We start from the raw sequence: 19,360 nt of genomic DNA on the forward strand, positions 1-19,360 counted from the left end.
CTGAGACAAAAATCTGTGACGGAGGTTCGAAGTTTTCTCGATTTAGCAGGGTATTATCGACGTTTCGTCAAGGGATTTTCTAAAATCTCTATCCCTTTAACAGATTTGACTAAGAAAAATCAGATATTTGTATGGTCAGACAAGTGTGAAACAAGTGTTCAGGAGTCGAAGCAACGTTTGATAACAGCTCCGGTGTTAGCTTTGTCATCAGATCAAGAGAAATTTGTTGTTTATTATGATGCATCCTGACAGGGTCTGGGATGTGTTCTGATGCAAGCTGACAGAGTCATAGCCTATGCCTCTCGTCCACTGAAAGATTATGAGCAGCGTTATCCAACTCATGACCTAGAGCTTGCTGCTGTGGTTTTTGCTCTAAAGATATGGTGGCATTACCTTTATGGAGAGAAGTTTGACATCATAAGAGTCTCAAATACTTTTTCACCCAGAAGGATTTGAACATGAGGCAGAGGAGGTGGCTGGAATTTGTTAAGGACTACAACTGTGAGATTCTGTATCACCCCCGGAAGGCCAATGCTGTAGTCGATGCTTTGAGTAGAAAGGGTCCCGGGCAGGTTTGCACCACGGTTCTGATAGCCCCTCAACTGGCCTGTGAAATGGTTAATGCAAGGATTGAATTTGTGGTTGGGAAATTGCACAACTTGACACTTCAATCTGATCTGTTAGAGAGAGTCAGAAAGGCACAACTAGAAGATCCTGAGCTAGTTAAGGTTCGAGACGAGGTAATGGTTGGTCAGCCTAGAGACTTTTCAGTCTCGAACAGTGGAATGTTGTTGTACAAGACTCGAGTTTGTGTTCCTGATGTTGATGAGCTTAAGAAAGAGATACTTGATGAAGCTCACACCACACCTTATTCACGGCCTTTGGGAACCACCAAAATGTACCAGGATTTAAAACCATACTTCTGGTGGTATGGGATGAAAAGAGATGTGGTGGAATGAGTGTCCAAGTGTTTAACCTGCCAGCAAATCAAGGCTGAACATCAAAGGCCAGCAGGGTTATTGCAACCTTTAGTCCTTCCTGAGTGGAAGTGGGAGGACATTGAAAAGGACTTTGTAACTGGGTTGCCTAAAACCACAGGAATGTATAATTCGGTACGGGTCATAGTGGACAGATTTACAAAATCAGCTCACTTTCTGCCAGTGAAAGTTACATATTCAATGGATTAGTGCGCTGACTTGTATGTAAAGGAGATAGTTCGTCTCCATGGAGCCCCTAATGTTGAGTTTTGTGCCCTAAATAAAACCCATTACAATCTGATTAGTTATCAATCTAAGAAATTTGAAGTGATTTATGTTTGCATGAATTTTTCATACTTATGGTTTAATATGTTTAATATATATATGCAGAAAATCAGTTAAGTCCAGAACATATATGTTGGGTTTTATGCCCGAAATAAAACTCATTTCAATATAATCAGATTTACTTATTAATATAGATCAGAAATAACATTTAATGTTGCATGGTTCACATGATTTATTTCATGATTATATGTACATAATGTATAAATTCATCTGAAACCCTTTTCACATACTTGATCTTGTTTATTGTGCCGTCAACACATTGGAAAGTAAACATGACTGTGTGAAAAAAGTTTCCTAGATTTATCAGACATAGGGTTTTACTGATATGATAATCTACAACAGAGTTTACTTGCATTTGGAGAAGTGCTATGTTCTTTCCAGAGCATTGGTTAAAGTAAAGCTCAGGTTGGATGGATGGAGTATGCATCGGAAGGGACCGATATTGAACTTTGACTTAGATTTATTAAACTTACCGTAATATCTATTCAAGTCAATATCGCCTAGTTGATCCTAGATCAAATGATCTTAATCCTGTTATGATTAGGCTCAATCTTGAAAGGCTATTCGTGTTCTTTGATTTGTTAGTTAAGCCTACTTTTAGGTCAGGGTGATATGTACATTTTGGAAACACGGTAGTGCAATTGAGTGGGAGCGCTATCATAAACATGGAATCTATAGCTTCTATCTGGGGAATAATAAGCAAAGGATAATCTCCTTCGAGCTTGACCAAACGAACATAAATGGTGGAGTACTCATTTCACATAAGCTGAAATATCATTTATACGGGGTCAAGTGTTTTAAGGAATAAATACATTGTAGGGTGTAACGGTAATCTAATCCCTTTACAGTGTAGATCATTCATATAGAGGATCATTGATCACATTAGGATTATAACAATGGATAACTAATGATGTGTCTATATGGTGGAACATATAGAGCATTCTATATACTGAGAGTGCAATTCTAAGTTCTATGCGTGGATTCAACGAAGAATTAATAAGTTAGTGAATTTTAGTGCTAAATTCTTGATCTACTTATTGGAAGCTCGGTTATATAGACCCATGGTCCCCGCACTAGTTGAGATAATATTGCTTGTAAGACTCATATAATTGGTTTTGATTAATCAATTATAATTCTCAAATTAGACTATGTCTATTTGTGAATTTTTTACTAAGTAAGGGCGAAATTGTAAAGAAAGAGTTTATAGGGGCATATTTGTTAATTATGATACTTTGTATGGTTCAATTAATAAATATGATAAATGACAATATTATTTAATAATTATTTATAGTTATGAAATAGTTAGAATTGGCATTTAAATGGTTGAATTAGAAAATTGGCGTTTTTGAGAAAATCAGATGCAGAAAAGATAAAACTACAAGATTGCAAAAAGTGAGGCCCGAATCCACTGTGTAGGGCCGGCCACTTTTGTAGGGTTTTCCCTCTGATATTTTCATTATTTTAATGCCAAATAATTCAAACCTTACCCTAGTGGAATGCTATAAATAGATAGTGAAGGCTTCAGGAAATTTACACTTTTCTTCTGACACTTCTGATTCAGAAAAAACTGAGCCTTCTCTCTCCCTATCTGGCTGACCACTCCCTCTCTTCTTTTCTTCCTTCAATTTCGAAATTCTTAGTGTATGAGTAATGCCCACACACAGTAAGTGATACCTCAATCATAGTGAGGAAGATTGTGAAGAAAGACTTTCAGCAAGAAGGAGTTTCAGCATCAAAGATTTAGAGAAAGAGATCCAGGTTCAGATATTGATAATGCTCTGCTACAGAAAGGAATCAAGGGCTAGATATCTGAACGAAAGGAGTCATTATGTTCCGCTGCACCCAATGTAAGGTTTCTTAAACTTTATATGTGTTTATTTTATCGTTTTAGAAAGTTCATATTTAGGGTGTTAATCAACATACTTGTGAGTAGATCTAAGATCCCGGTAAAATAAAATCCAACAATATATTTATTCACAATTACAGTATTGTCAACACCGTGGAATGTGATTATGATTATATGATTCAAAAGAATAAGTCCCCATTTCATCAGTGTTTTGGATTTGCACTGATGTGATAATCAGCGATGATGTGTACTTACACTTGGAGTAAGTGTTATGTTCTTTCCAGGACATTGGTAAAGTATACTGGTTTCGAATGTATGGAGTATACATTGGACTTGAGCGATATTGAACTTAGTTAAGATATTATAAACTTACTGTTGTATCTTTCCAAGTCAATAACAGTAGTTGATCTTAGATTAAAAGAATCTAAATCCTGATATGCTTAGGCTCAACTCAGGAGTGCTATTCATGTTCTTTGATTTATTAGTTAAGCCTACTTTTGGGTCAGGGTGATACGTATATTTTGGGAACATGATAGTATGATTGAGTGGGAGCGCTGAACATAAATATGGAATCTATAGCTTCTACTAGTGTATAGAAGTCAAGTGATGATTCCCTTCGAGCTTAGCTAAATAGAAGTAAATGGATGAGCTCTTGTTTCAGTGACTATTTCATAGATTACTAAAACATCATTTACAGTGTTTTAAGGGGCCAAATACATTGAGGGGTGAAAATGGTAAATTTATCCCATCTCGATGTAAATTATCTATATAGAGGATCTTTGATCACATTAAGATTATAACAATGGTTAAATGAGATAGCATATCTATATCGTGAAACATATAGAATGCTCTATATAGGTTTGAGAGTGCAATTCCAAGTTCTAAGAGTGGATTCAACAAGGAATTAATAAGTAGGGAATTTACTTAGTAAATTCGGTTCGCCTATTGGAAGCTCAACATATAGATCCATGGTCCCCATTCTAGTTGAGACCATACTGCTTGTAAGACTCAATACTTGATTTATAATTAATCAATTATAATTCTAAAGTTAGACTATGTCTAATTTGTGAATTTTCACTAAGTAGGGGTGAAATTGTAAAGAAAAGAGATTCTAAGTTTATTTATTAATTAAGAGACTCTATATGTCTAATTAATAATTATATTAAATGACAATATTATTTAATAATCTATTTTAGTTATTAAATAATTAGTTTGGGCATTTAAATGGTTAGAATTGGAAAATTGGCGTTTTTGAAAAAATAGAAATTAAAAATTATGAAAACTGCAAAATCCAAGTGAGGCCCAATAACACCTGTGGCCGGCCACTTGAGAGGCTTTTTCCAATTAATATTTTCATTATTTTAATGTCAAATAATTACTAACCTAAACCTAGTAGTTGCCTATAAATAGAAAGTGATGGCTCAGTCAAAAAGAAGCTTTTGTCAGTAATTAAAAGATTGTCTTTTCAGAAAAACTGAGCCTTCCATTCTCTCTCTTATAGCCGACCCTACCTATCTCTCTTTTCCTCTTCACAATTTCGAACCCTCTAGTGATAGAGTAGTGCCCACACACAGCAAGTGGTACCTCAATCATACAAGGGTTAGAGATTTGAGTGGAAGGAGACATATTATTCCGCTGCTACAAATGTAAGGTTTTCTTAACTTTATATGTGTTTAATTATCGTTTTAAAAAGTTCATATTTAGGGTGTTAAACAACATACTTGTGAGTAGATCTAAGATCCTGGTAAAATAAATTCCAACACCTAAATCTATTGTGTCAGACAGGGATCCAAAGTTTACTTCGAAGTTTTGGGTGAGTCTTCAGAAGGCTATGGGTTCCAAGTTGAAGTTTAGCACAGCCTTTCACCCTCAGACTGATGGTCAGTCAGAAAGAACGATTCAGATACTGGAAGATTTACTGCGAGCCTGTGTTATGGACTTTGAGGGGTCATGGAGTAATTGAGTTCTCCTACAATAATAGCTATCAAAGTACAATAAGGATGGATCCCTATGAGATGCTGTATGGTAGAAAATGTCGCTCCACTATTCATTGGGACGAGACTGGAGAAAGGAAGTACTTGGATTCGGAATTGGTTCAGAAGACCAATGAAGCTATTGATAAGATCAAGGCTCGGATGCTTGCTTCTCAAAGCAGGCAGAAAATTTATGCTGATCCGAAGAGCAGAGATGTCACATTTCAGGCAGGGGAACATTTTTTCCTGCGGGTTTCACCAATGAAAGGTATTAGGCGCTTCGGGAAGAAGGGTAAGTTGAGCCATATGTTCATTGGGCCATTTTAGATATTGAGAAGGTCGGGCAGGTAGCATATCGACTAGCCTTATCGCCAGCGTTGTCGGCTGTTCATGACGTATTTCATATCTCTATATTAAGGAAATACATGTCAAACCCGACTCATATCTTGAGTTATGAAGCCCTTGAACTGCAATCAGACTTAACCTATGAAGAGCAACCTGTACAGATTCTTGATAGAAAAGAAAAGGTTCTTTGGAACAAGACTATTGCTCTGGTTAAGGTGCTCTAGAGGAATAGTAAGGTAGAAGAAGCCACCTGGGAGTTGGAGTCTAATATGAGAACTCAACATCCAGAGCTATTCAAGTTAGATTTCGACGACGAAATCCTTTTAACGGGGGGATAATTGTAATGACCGCTTTAGTAATTTGGATTAGTAAAGGCAATTAGCACTAGTTCCTGTTAATTTTATAATTATTTATAAATTTATTTATTTGTAGATCCCAATATTTAGAAATGAATATTAGAGTTATAATTTCTTAATTTTGGAGATTTTATTAAATTCTAGGGGTATTATTTGATTTATATGTGGAATATGCTATTTTGTAATTTTTGCTCGGCAACAACGGAAAATGCGATGGATGGCTAGTTTGATCAGATGGATAAGTTTAGAACCTTATTTATTAGTGGGAAATATTTTAGAGAAAATAAAATACCAGGATTAAGCGGGTTATGGAATTTGACCATTTTACCCCTAGCTTTTGAAATACCCTAGTTTAAGTTTCAACCAAGGTTAATATATTAAACCATTATTTCATTTGAGGGATTAATAGGAAAATAAGTGAAAAGGCCAAAAAATAGAGAATTCATCTTCTCTCCCTCTCTTTGTTCGGCCAAACCAGAAACCAAGGGGGTTTTGCTGCTAATCTTTGGAGTTTCAGCAAGGAGTTTAAGAGGAATTAAGGTAAGGTAATTTTAGAATCTTGGTTATTTCTTTTTGAAGCTTTAAAGTTTGGTTTAGTATGTGATTTTTGAAGTTGGTAGCTGTTGGGGTTTAAAGATTGTGTAGTCTGATTTCTAAGTTTATTTTGAATTGATTTTAAGCCCTAGATATTAGTTTTGAGCTATGGTGAGGGAACTGAGCAAGCTTAAGTTTTGAAACTCAAGTTTAGGAATTTAATCGCATAAGTTGATTTAGCGACTTTTTCTGAGAATTTTTGATTGGATTATATTGTATATGCATTGTACAGGTATACTGGAAAGGTTTGCAAAGTTTGGGTTGATTTTGAGGTCATGGGGGCATTTTTCGGGTTCCGAGCACAGAACCGGAATTCCAGTTCTTGGGGACCTGTAGCAACCGGTCGACCGGTTGGTCCCAGGAACCGGACTTCCGGTTGGGAACCGGTTTGCCGGATGGGAACTAGTCTGCTGGTTGGGGCAGTTTTTGGAACCCTAGTTTTTCCTATTTTTTTTAAATATTTAGGGTATTGCCATGTTATTTATCGATAGGGAAACTCTTAGTTTCAATGTTTAAGTCCCCGGAAAGTGGTTTAGCGTGTCACTCACCTATGTTGTGATTAATGTGATTAGGGTATCCATCTAGCACGAGACATACAGTTCAGGTCGGCCAGCACACTTGAATTCGGAAAGAAGTTAAGAACTGTATATAATGTATGATATGGATATCTGAGTGTATATATATGTTATGTGTATATGCATGCTTAAAATGTTACTTGCACTACCAACACTTATACAGTTATGGTATAGAGTGCATTGGTATAATGAGTGTTCTCTGAGAGTACCGAGATACCAGCATAAGTACGGAGAGGTACTGGGAGTGCGTGGTATATCACTTAGTGGTACTCAGGGTATGAAACAAACCCTACTAACACTCGTACAATGAGGTACGTAGTGTATGTGGTATAGTGGCTATACCCTAGTGTGGAACATTCGTACTCATCTGTTAAGCCTTGTAAATAGGTGTATGGGCGCCTAAATACAAGTCAGAACTTATATGATATGTTATATGCTTTTCTTACTGAGTCTGCCGACTCAAAGTTCTACTTTCATGTGTAGGTAAAGGAAAGGCGAAAGCTGAACTAGAGTGAACCTAAGCTCGGATGAAGGTGTACATGTCGAAGCAGTGCGACCTGGAGTGTTCGGTCTCGGGACATCTAGGGATTGTATTTTGTAGTTGCTGTGCGACCTGGATTATGTGTATTTTGAAATATTTAGTTTAAAAAGTTTGAAAATGGGATCCCGACACTTGTAAATATTTTAATATAATATAAAGTTTAATATTTATTATAAAAGTTTTAATTTAACACTTTTTTCAAGAAAATTCTTTGATTAGCAAAGATTGCACCGTAATTGAAAAAGCACTGTAGCGTGCCTTAGCATTAGGGCGTTACACTACCAGAACCTGTCCAAACCACTTCAAACTTCATAAGGCACATATATAACATACTTACGTAATAGAATTAAAAATCGAGCCCTTAATTGGCAAACACCACTAGTGTTCGGACTTAAGCTATAAAAATTTCCAAAGTCAATTTCTAACATAAAATCACCTCAATTTCGACAAGAAAATATCGGAGCTAGTCCCATGACTACTCGAGAACAATCCTATAAGGTCAGAACCTTCATAACTATCTTAGTTCACAAAACCCCTATACAAAACCAATCGTTTCTAACTTAAAACAAAATTAAACCTTACCTTAAGCTTTCTCACTCTGAGAATTTTCTATCCTGCTACTACCCGAGCATATATTGCTAGGTTTCAGATTGAAAATTGAGAAAAATAGATATAAAGAAAGAAGGATTCGTCAAAGGAGAATAACGAGGATTTCATTCTATTTTGTTCTTCTTATTATAAACTTAATATATATATATATTAAACTTATTGATTAAACTCATAAGTTTCATATATATATATATAAAAATAGTATTATATAATAATATTAAAATATAATAATAATAATATTAATAAAAAATTTATTATTCATAGTTATCTTATCATTTCTTAACTACTAAGAAATCTAAATTTCTAAGGCGCTAAGTCAAATTCCACATACTCCTAATTATCCCAATACCTATATTATTAACTTTTCACAATATTCCAATCCATTCCATCAATTAAACTCGTTATGATATTTTTGACCCCCAATCGAGTCTACAAGTTCACCAAACCTGAAAATATTTTTATTCCACATATAGCTCATATTACATTCACACATGCTATATAAATCTCTATAACTTATAAGTTACGCTTATTTACTCACTTATAGTGAATTTAAAATTTATGTTGAATTAGATTAGTAGGATCATAATCCTACTTATTACCTGATTAATCCATAATATAATTATAAATCCTAATTACTTACCGTTAGGCTTATTGGGATATTACAGTGTGAGATTGAAAGTATGGCCTTAGTTTTCAAGAGGCCAGGACCAAGCAGTAGAGTAGCTTTTCAATGGGGGATACCTTGACTCGACCCCAATAAGACGCTTGCTGATGTAGTAGACTGGGTGTTGTACGCCTTCTTCCTCATGCACTAGAGCAGCACTGGCTACATGCTCAGTGATAGCCAAGTAGATGTATACTTCTTCACCATCTGTTGACTTTGACAGGAGAGGCAGCTTGGCTAGACGATGTTTGAGATCTTGGAAGGGTTGCTCGCATTCATCAGTCAATTCAAACCTCTTCTTGCTTCATTTAAGTAAATTAAAGTAGGGAACACACATGTCTTGACTTGAAGACAAACCTACTAAGTGTAGCAATTCGTCTTGTGAGGCTTTGAACGTCTTTTATCTCTAATGGTGACTTCATGTCACTACTACAATATGGGTCTTTAGCTTGCTTTTTTTTAACCCATTTTATAAAAAGGGAAGCTAAAGGGTGTCAAAATACCCACCTGATTCGAAATTGACATTTAGAGGCGGTTTTTTGGTAAAAACCATAGGTATATATATTAATAAACTCAATCCGATCAGTTGGAAAGTGGGAAATTTTGAGGGTTTTGGTGAAACCCTATGCCGTCGGTTCCTAGAAAAGAACCGACGGCATAGGGTTTTCCTAAAAAACCCTATATATCGTCTTCTTCTTCCCCACGATAACCAACCACCATAGCAGAGAAAACCCACAAAAACCCTCGCCAACCACCACTAAAAACCCCCATATCTCTCTCATTTCTTCACCATTTCATCCCATTTTTGTCTTAAAATTTTCTATTTTCAATATCTAATCCCATACACTAAAAAAGTTTTATTTTTTCACCCATTTACATTGTACCTGAACCTATTTTAAAAAAAGGTGGTGGTACAACTCCGGCCACCGATTTTAGCAGAGAAAACGTTGAATCTCAACGTTCATTAAGGTATAAATATGATTTCTATTCATTTTATTAATGTAGAATTGTATTATTTCGTTTTTGTAAAATATTTTTGGGATTTTTTCATTTTATTAATATTATATTGTGTGTGCTATAGGTGGGTGGATTTTTGTCGCAATTTGTCGCTGGATTGCGTTTATAAGGTAAATATTTATTAACTTGATGTATAATATGTGTTTATATATTTTGTATTTTATTATTGAATATGTGTTTATATATGTTTTATGTATATACTATTTGTGTATTTTGTGTAATTGCATTGTATATATATTTGTTGTGAATGAGAATGAGAGGTAGTAGGAATTTAATTAGTTTAGAATTAAAGTTTTTAAAATAATGGTAGTGTGATATATAATTGATTAAATATGTATATGTATATGTTATTTTAAAAAAAAAATTAACTATAGAAATTAGTAACTAGTAACTTGCTACATTTTTTAATAACTAGTAAGTAATTTAATAATTAAAATTTTAATTTGGTTCTATATTGCATTATGTTATAGGTTGTGTGCTAATATTTGAAGATCAACATATTTCGGTGTTGATCGGATTTGCAATAGGTATATCCATTCGCTAACTTTTATTATTATAATTAATTATCAATTCATGCTTAGTTGAGTTTGAATATCTTAAATATTCATCCGTAGTGAAGTAGGTTCTGTGAATACATGTACTACGGTCGGATGGGTGGAGAATTTTTGTATTGTTTATGTTAGTTTCTTTATTCTGTATTGTTATATTTGTTTTATTTGTTACTTTAGGCACTTTAAAAAATTTTGGGAACGTCCAATTACAGCCGTTATGCTGCCGAAATTTCGGTAGAATTTGGATCAAATTTTACTAAAAAAAATATAAATGTTAAAGGAAAAGTACATAGCATAAATAACTAGGTTATTACTTGCTAGTTGTAAGAAATTAGGTGACATAACACATTCATATAAACTTTTCAATTATAAATGACAAACCAAACCAAACATAAATAACACATTCACTTTAGGAAAAGTCATTCCAATTATACCAACATTCCAATCAACTAAACACTATCTTAGTTAGTTAATTATCAATGTCAATGTTCATATTTGAAAGGTTCTAAAATTTTGTTTGTTAATGGTGTAGATATGGCCAACTCGGGTTCAGGATCTGATTCAGACCCAGAGGCAGAGTGTCCAACTGTAATACCTACAAGAGGGCCTACTCAAATGAATGAAATATCCAAGCTAATGGATCAAGACAAAAGAGTGGCCCTCGAGGTTAATGACAAAAGACAATACTGCAGCAAAAGCTATGCCAAGCTCGTATCAAATTTAGGAGTCAGATGCCATCGGACGATAGGGTTGTCATATAAAAATTGGAAAGAAGTCAACCCTACTCTGAAAAATAAAGTTTGGAAAGATATCCAAGTAAGCAGTTATTTGTTAGAATTTTGATTTGTTTTTTATTAATTCAAATGTTCACTCTAACCGTGTTTATTTTCCTTCAAACTAGACGGGTTTCATTGTGCCAGATTCCTTCAAACATGATTGTCTCATCCTTGCTGGGATGAAAGACTTCAAGAATAGGATGACAAAAGACATCATAATGCCCGGTGTGGAAGAGAAGGATGTGGGACGACTGGCACAAGTCCCTTAAAAGCATCCCAAAATCGACCATGCTGATTGGTGCACTTTTGTTTCAAGTCGACTAACTCCTGAATTTTAGGCACGCTAATTATGTTTATACTAAGATGAACTCTTAAATACAAGTACATGTATCTAATGTATTTTTTTGGCATGGTAGGAATGGAGTAAGGTGCAACGTGAACGTTCCTCGAAAATCTAATCCATACATCGAAGTGGTAGGAGTCAGATGCCATCGGACGATAGGGTTGTCATATAAAAATTGGAAAGAAGTCAGCCCTACTCTGAAAAATAAAGGTTGGAAAGATATCCAAGTAAGCAGTTATTTGTTAGAATTTTGATTTGTTTTTTATTAATTCAAATGTTCACTCTAACCGTGTTTATTTTCCTTCAAACTAGACGGGTTTCATTGTGCCAGATTCCTTCAAACATGATTGTCTCATCCTTGCTGGGATGAAAGACTTCAAGAATAGGATGACAAAAGACATCATAATGCCCGCTGTGGAAGAGAAGGATGTGGGACGACTGGCACAAGTCCCTTAAAAGCATCCCAAAATCGACCATGCTGATTGGTGCACTTTTGTTTCAAGTCGACTAACTCCTGAATTTTAGGCACGCTAATTATGTTTATACAAAGACGAACTCTTAAATACAAGTACATGTATCTAATGTATTTTTTTGGCATGGTAGGAATGGAGTAAGGTGCAACGTGAACGTTCCTCGAAAATCTAATCCATACATCGAAGTGGTCGGAGTAGAATGGTGCACGTACGAGAAGCTGTGGTAAGTAATGCTTAAATTCTAATAATGTGCTATAAAATTTAATTTGTACTCATTTAATTGTTATAAAATAATGTAGAAAAAGGATCTTGACGTTCCAGATCCCCCCGCCACCGTGTTTGGATCAAATCTCGCACCAAACGGCGAAAACTTGTCACTGATTACGACAAGGAAATTGCAGAGAAGATAGTAGGTATATATTAATCCTTAATTGAGTTCTACTAATGAGTTAGTATATATAATTCACATACTAATTGCTTGAATATATGTGTGCATTAGGCTCAATTAGAGGAGAAGCTTACTCAGGGACAAATTCAGGTCCAGGGCCAAAACGATATCCTGACGCAGCGCTCGAGACACCAGAGCATCCTAGACGTGTCAAGGCTGCTGGGTATGCTATTACTTGAAATGTTATTTATTTAGTTACACAAATAAAATCGTAGCTAATTGGCATTTTATGATTTTCAGGTTCCTGACCAGGGCATCTAAACTGTTCGGCAGAAAGAAAAGGGAAATGTCTGATGTTGTGGCTCGGCAACAGAAGGAGATTGAAAAATTAAAAGCTGAAGTCCAATCCCTTAAACAGAAGAGAAACACTGCCGAACAAGAGGAAGAAGGAGAGGTGGCTTGTGAGGCGTATGTTCCACAACCATACACTCGTGAGGATGAGGGTCAACCACAAACTTATGCTGAGGAGTTTATTTCCCTCAACGAGCCAGCTCTCCTGTACAATTTCAATGACCATGTGACCCTTAATCAACAAGTATATCTCTGCTCTGACAACATCGACAATATTGTGGCCCGAGCGTATTTGTACGAGCACGTTGGTAAAATCACTATTCACTGCACAGACTATGATGATTCACATACCCAGATTCTAGTTTCACAAATGCTGCAAGAGAACGCTGAAATCCCAATCCCAATTGAAGGGTGCAGATATGTTAGGGATGTACCACACATGTTCCTTCCTTGGCCTAAACACTTAAGTCTAACATCCGAGGTAACTTCTCTTGTAAATTAATTATTAATGATTAGTGGAGTTTGAATATCTTCAATATTCAACCATAGTGAAGTAGGTTCTGCGAATATATGTGTTGCGGTGGGATGGATGAACAAACTACTGTCATATCTATGTTATTTGTCGTTATAAAGGCATGTTTAAAATTTTTGGGGGCATTCAATTACAGTCGTTATGCTGCCAAAATTTCAGTAGAATTTGGATAAAATTTGATATATTATGCTCTTTTTTGTTTAGGGTCCACTCGCTCAACCGCCTTCAAGACGTGATGCGTCGAAGGGGAAAGCTCCGATGCTTTCTCCACAAGGCGGTGGTGCACGGGAAGATGAATTATTCTCGAAAAAGAAGATGGCCTTGATCCCTAAATTGCTAAAATAGATGGTTGTTGAATTCCTGAACCTCAAAGATAAACGTGATATAATCACAATTCCTGTACCCCGAGGATTCATAGCATCGCGTACCCAGATCACGTTATCTAGAGAGGATTTGCATCAGGTTGCTGCGTGTGACTTCATCGGCAACCAGGGAATGCTGTTTGGAATGATGTATAGTCTTCTTTAATCTAATTAACCTTATATATCAAATTCTAGTCAAATTATTATAAGACAATGATACATAACAATTTTTTTGGTAGGCTCATCTGGGAGAGCATCAACGGTATGAGAAAATTTTTCAAGTTTTACGACCTAGAGCTTCTCCTGGTGAATAGGATAACAGATGAAGAGAAGAGTAATTCTTTTGACAATGCAGCAAGACAATTGGCTGCATGTTTATCGTTGATGAATAACAACCACCAAATGTTCTTTATTCCTTGGAATATCGGGTAAACTCTATTTAATTCTTTAGTGCTAATTGTTCATTTCTATATTATGACTTCAAATTATTTTTATACTATCTTACTTATATTCCAATATAATTTTCTAGTGTGCATTGGACGGTAGAGCTTGTTACGCCAAAGAAAATTATCCATTTAGACCCTGTACGTCGCTGCCCAATTCCCAAAAAAATTACTCAAATGATCGGAAGGTAATAATTTAATGACTTCTTATGTAAAAAATTTAAATTAACTAATGAATTGAAATGCTAATATAATTTTTCAAACAGTGCATTCAGATATATAGGGGACACACATGAGTATCTTGTCCCGTGGCAAGGAATTTCACTAGCAAATTGTCCAAGACAACCTAAAAGCCAAGAATGTGGTTTTTATGTTTTGAAATACATGACTGACAATGTCGCACGTGCAAACCCCAATCGTTACATACAAGATCAAAAAGCTGTAAGTTTTAATTATTGATTATAGTATTTATTATAATAACAAATATATAATATACATATATATAAACTAATATAAATTTTTAATTTTTTTAACAGTTTAGGGGTAAGGGGCAATACGATCTAAAAACTGAATTATTACCATTACAACGACAGTGGATAGAGCGATTGATGGCGGTGATTCACGATGACGATTGAGGTTGAAAGGCCCAACAAGTTTTCTTCCGTATGTAATTTTTTTAGATTAACTTATTAATATTTTGGACTAATTTTACATTAATGTTTGTGTAATATTTAATTACTTTTATGAAATGAAATTATGTATTTTAGCCAAGTTTAAAATTAATTTAAATAATATTTAATTTACCTTCTAAAAAATAAATATGTAATTTAAATTTAAATAAAATAAAATAATATATAAATTAATAAATATATAATTTAAATAAATTATATAAAATTAAAAAAAACTGAAAAACGCTCATGTATGGCGTCGGTTCCTACGCCACCTATGGCGTCGGTTATTAGCTAGGAACCGACGCCATATATACCCCTATGGCGTCAGTTCTTAGATAATAACTGACGCCATAGGGGTATATATGACGTTAGTTTTTTAAAACCCTTTAGCGTCGCCCTGATCAGCGTCGGTAGCGAATTTTGCCAAAACCGACGCTGAAAAGGCTTAAAAACCGCCTCTAAAGGGGGGTTTTTGTAGTAGTGTGTCTTGCAAGGCCTTGCTCTTTTCTGGATTAGCTTCAAAACCTCTTGATTTGACAATGAATCCAAGAAAATTTCCTAATTGGATGCTAAATGCACATTTTAAAGGGTCGAGCTTAATTCGATATTCCCATAGGATGTTAAAGTATTCCTCTAGATATTTAATGTGGTCTTCAGATCTTTTCCACTTAACTAGGATATCATGAATGTAGACTTCCATATTGTTCCTGATTTGGTTGTGGAACATATGGTTGACTATTCTCTGATAAGCTGCACCTGCATTCTTGAGTTCGAAGGGCATTACTTTGTAACAATAGAGCCCCATGTCAATCTGGAAACTCTTGTGTTCTTCATCTAGTGTGTGCATACTGATCTGGTTGTAACTAGAATAGGCATCCTTGAATGTGAGGAGTTCATGGCCGGCAGTCGCGTCCACTAGTTGATCAATTCTTGATAGAGGGAAACAATCTTTAGGGCATGCTTTGTTGAGGTCGGTGTATACGACGCAGGTCCACAACTTTCCATTAGGTTTAGGCACTAGAACAGGGTTGGATACCTAAAGTGGGTAGACAACTACCCTAATTAAGTTGTTCTCCCGTAGTCTTTCAACTTCTTCATTAAGAGCTTTGGTGTAACACCCTAACTAGCATAGGCGTATTACGTGATTTTTAAACATACTGTGCAGCTCGTTGCTAATCAACGAGGTTTATGGAAAACATGATTAATTAAAATTTTGCTTTTTAATTAGACTTGTAAAATATTTATACAAAAATACTCGGGATCCCGATTACCAAACCATTTACAAAAGTTTACTGTCTATACAAAATATTTGTCGCCTAGCGACTAGTTACAAAAATAGCCTCGCTGTCCCGATGATCGTACGCTCCAGGCCTAACCGCCCCGACATGTACAATCTTCATAGGCTCGTTCACAGTCCATCAGCTCTAGCCTTGCCCTTACCTACACATAAACATAGCACTGTGAGTCCACAAACTCAGTAAGAAAAGCATAATAATACTCATACATAAATCCCGGTCATGATCAGACGCCCATACCCCTGACCATAACCCTAACTGTCGTGTCCAACACGATACTGAGTCCCCCTAACTGCCGTGTCCAACACGGTACTGAGTTCTAAACGTTCATAGGGACGGTACTATTGACAAGTAACAGCCTGATCAGTCGAACCGGTCATACTCCAGCCTGTACCGACGTGTTACAGTATCAGCCTAATCGGTCGAACTGGTCATACTCCAGCCTGTACCGACGTGATACGTCAAATAGTACGGAACCACCAACCTAAGTATCAGCCTAATCGGTCGAACCGGTCATACTCCGGCTGCTGGTCATACTCCAGCCTGTACCGACGTGATACAGTGTCAGCCTAATCGATCGAACTGGTCATACTCCAGCTGCTGGTCATACTCCAGCCTGTACCGACGTGACACAGTCGGATGGTTCGAAGCCAACATACATATCTAATGTAATCTAACAGGCTTCCTACATGCACGCTAAACATGTAATCTACATATGCATACTGTTATACTAATCTTACCTGGATTCCGAATTCAGGTGTGCCGGTCAACCTGACTGGAACTATCTGCGCGGCGGATTACAGGCTCCTAAACCATAAAAATCACAACACTATAAGTGATACGCTAAATCACTTCCCGGGAGCTTAAACTAGGAACTAAAAGTTTCCCTATCGATAAAAAGCATGGCAATACCCCAAATAACATAAAAACAAGGAAATCTAGGGTTCCTGAAATTTCCCCAACCGGTAGATCGGTTGTCCAACCGGAATTTCGGATGCACAACCGGAATTCCGGATGCACAACCGGAATTTCGGTTCCTCGCAGGCAGAATTTCAAAATTTCATAACTCAACCAAATCACACCCAAACAACCTCAAACCTTCTAGACCTGTTCTATAGGACCCAAATAACATATCTAAAGCAATAACACTACCCAGAATGCACAGATACAAAAAGTGCCATTAAAGCCCAAGCTTTGAGTTCCAAAACTCAAACTTGGTTAATTCCAACTAACATGTATCCAAATCAGATCAAACCTACTTAAACATGCATATAAAAGCTTCTGAAAACTACTACAAACATCAACAAAATAACAGCAACAAATTTTAACCATTTCTCTTTGAAAACCAAGGTTTTGAGCTAAAAACTTCAAAGCTTGAATCAAGGAAAATATCATGCATTCACTAGCTCTAAACTACTTAAAATAACAAGATTAATCCTCTGAAAACAACAACAAAACACAGCAGCAAGCATCACAACAAATCACATGCAACACTCATCTTTTAAACATTTTTTTCATAAATTACAAGAGGGAAAGGTTAGGAACCTTACCAAAGCTTGAAGAACACTTAGATTGAAAGGAAAAGGGCTTGAAAATCAAAGGAAAATTCCAAGTTCTTGCTGCTTCAAAGAGGCCGAAAAAGAGAGAGAGTTTGAGAGGAAAAAAGCTTGCTTCTCTTTTAATTTTTCTAACTTTGTAATTTTTTGAAACTTTGAAAAATGAAGAAATGCCACATAACCCCTTACTTCAGCCAATATAACATCAAATAAAACACATATTTCTCATTTATTAAGCCACAAAAAGGCAAACTAACAATGGGGCAAAATGACCATTTTGCCCCTTCACACTAAAATCATATAAATAACACTAAAGGGGTATTTTTGGGAAATTCTAAATTTCCGGCCATTCTCGACATTCCCAATGTCTAATAAACCGTCCCAAACTACTAACATACTAAGTTGTGATTTTACTGAGCCAAACACCGAGTTCCATGTTACCGGGCACCGGAAATGCAAAATTATGAAAACTACTAAATGACATAAAATCCATCTCAGAATTCAATAATAACAGTATAAATAATTATTTAAATAACTATAAATAATTTCATAATTAAACGTGATTAACTGCTAATTTCTAAATTAAACTAAGCGGTCTTTACATTTGGAATGCTCTTTGTCAAGGAGCCTGCGTTTCTGTTGTACAAGCTTGAAGTTAAATTTGTTTATGCTGAGGGCATGACAGATGACCTGGGGGTTGATCCCAATCATGTCCTTATGCGACCGAGAAAAGATGTCTTGATTTCTTCTAAGGCAAGCAATGGGCATCTTACTCAACATCTCCGTCAGGTTTGTTCCAATCTTAACAACCTTGGTCGGGTCTGATGTGTTGAGGGGAAGTTCTCTAAGTTCCTTGGCCAGAGCAACTCCCGAGTCAATTTCCCAAAGCAAGGGTCAATGTTGTCTTCGTCTTAAGCACACCTTCAAGTGGTTTTAGGTGCTGTCTACACCTTCTTTACAGTTTGATCTCTAGAGGTCTTTGTCGTCTCTCTGGCTTTTCTGGGAGAGTCCTTGCTCATCCCCTCTGGTGTTATAACATCAAATGAGGTCTTTTTCGTCCCCTTTAAAGTCGTGGCAGTAGAGGAGGTCTTCTTGGTGATTGACAATGAGGCATTGTAGCACTCGCGGGCAGTTCCTTGATTGCCAAGGAGACAACCAATAAAAACCGTTATTGCAAACCTGACGGAAAAGTGGCACACTAAGGAGATGGCTGGAGGGTCATAAAGGGTAGGCAATCTGAGCATCACATTGTATAGAGACTTCACATCAACCACTATGAATGTGGCCATGATGGTGGTCTGCTTCGAAGCAGTGAAGACTATAAGCGGCAGCTTAATCTTGCCACATGGTGGGATACCAGCTCCATTGAAACCATACATGAGTTGCTCGTATGGTTATATGTTTTCTTAGGTTAGACCCATCTTGAACTGAATGTTTGATGGCGCTCTAACGTCGATCATTTCCCTGGCCACCATTATATTAGCTATTTGAACCTCAATAACTAGTGGATCATTGTGAGGGTAGCTAACATGATAAGAGTTTGATTCTTTGAAGGTGATCGGTTAACTTTTGTAGTGTTGATACTTAGGAGGACGTTCTGCTACCTCTAGCACTTTGGCTCTTAGTTCATGTCAGAATGCTCTTGTATACCTTTTTAAGGACATGAATTCTCAACTAAGTAAGGGCCTGCAATCATAATCTCCAACCTACTTGCAACTGGTGTAGGCTGGAGTGGAGCATTGCCCCAGAAGGAGTTTCTTGTCATTCATACCACTAA

This window comes from Cannabis sativa, chromosome X (genome assembly GCF_029168945.1).
Source record: "Cannabis sativa cultivar Pink pepper isolate KNU-18-1 chromosome X, ASM2916894v1, whole genome shotgun sequence".
NCBI classification, from domain to species: Eukaryota; Viridiplantae; Streptophyta; class Magnoliopsida; order Rosales; family Cannabaceae; genus Cannabis; species Cannabis sativa.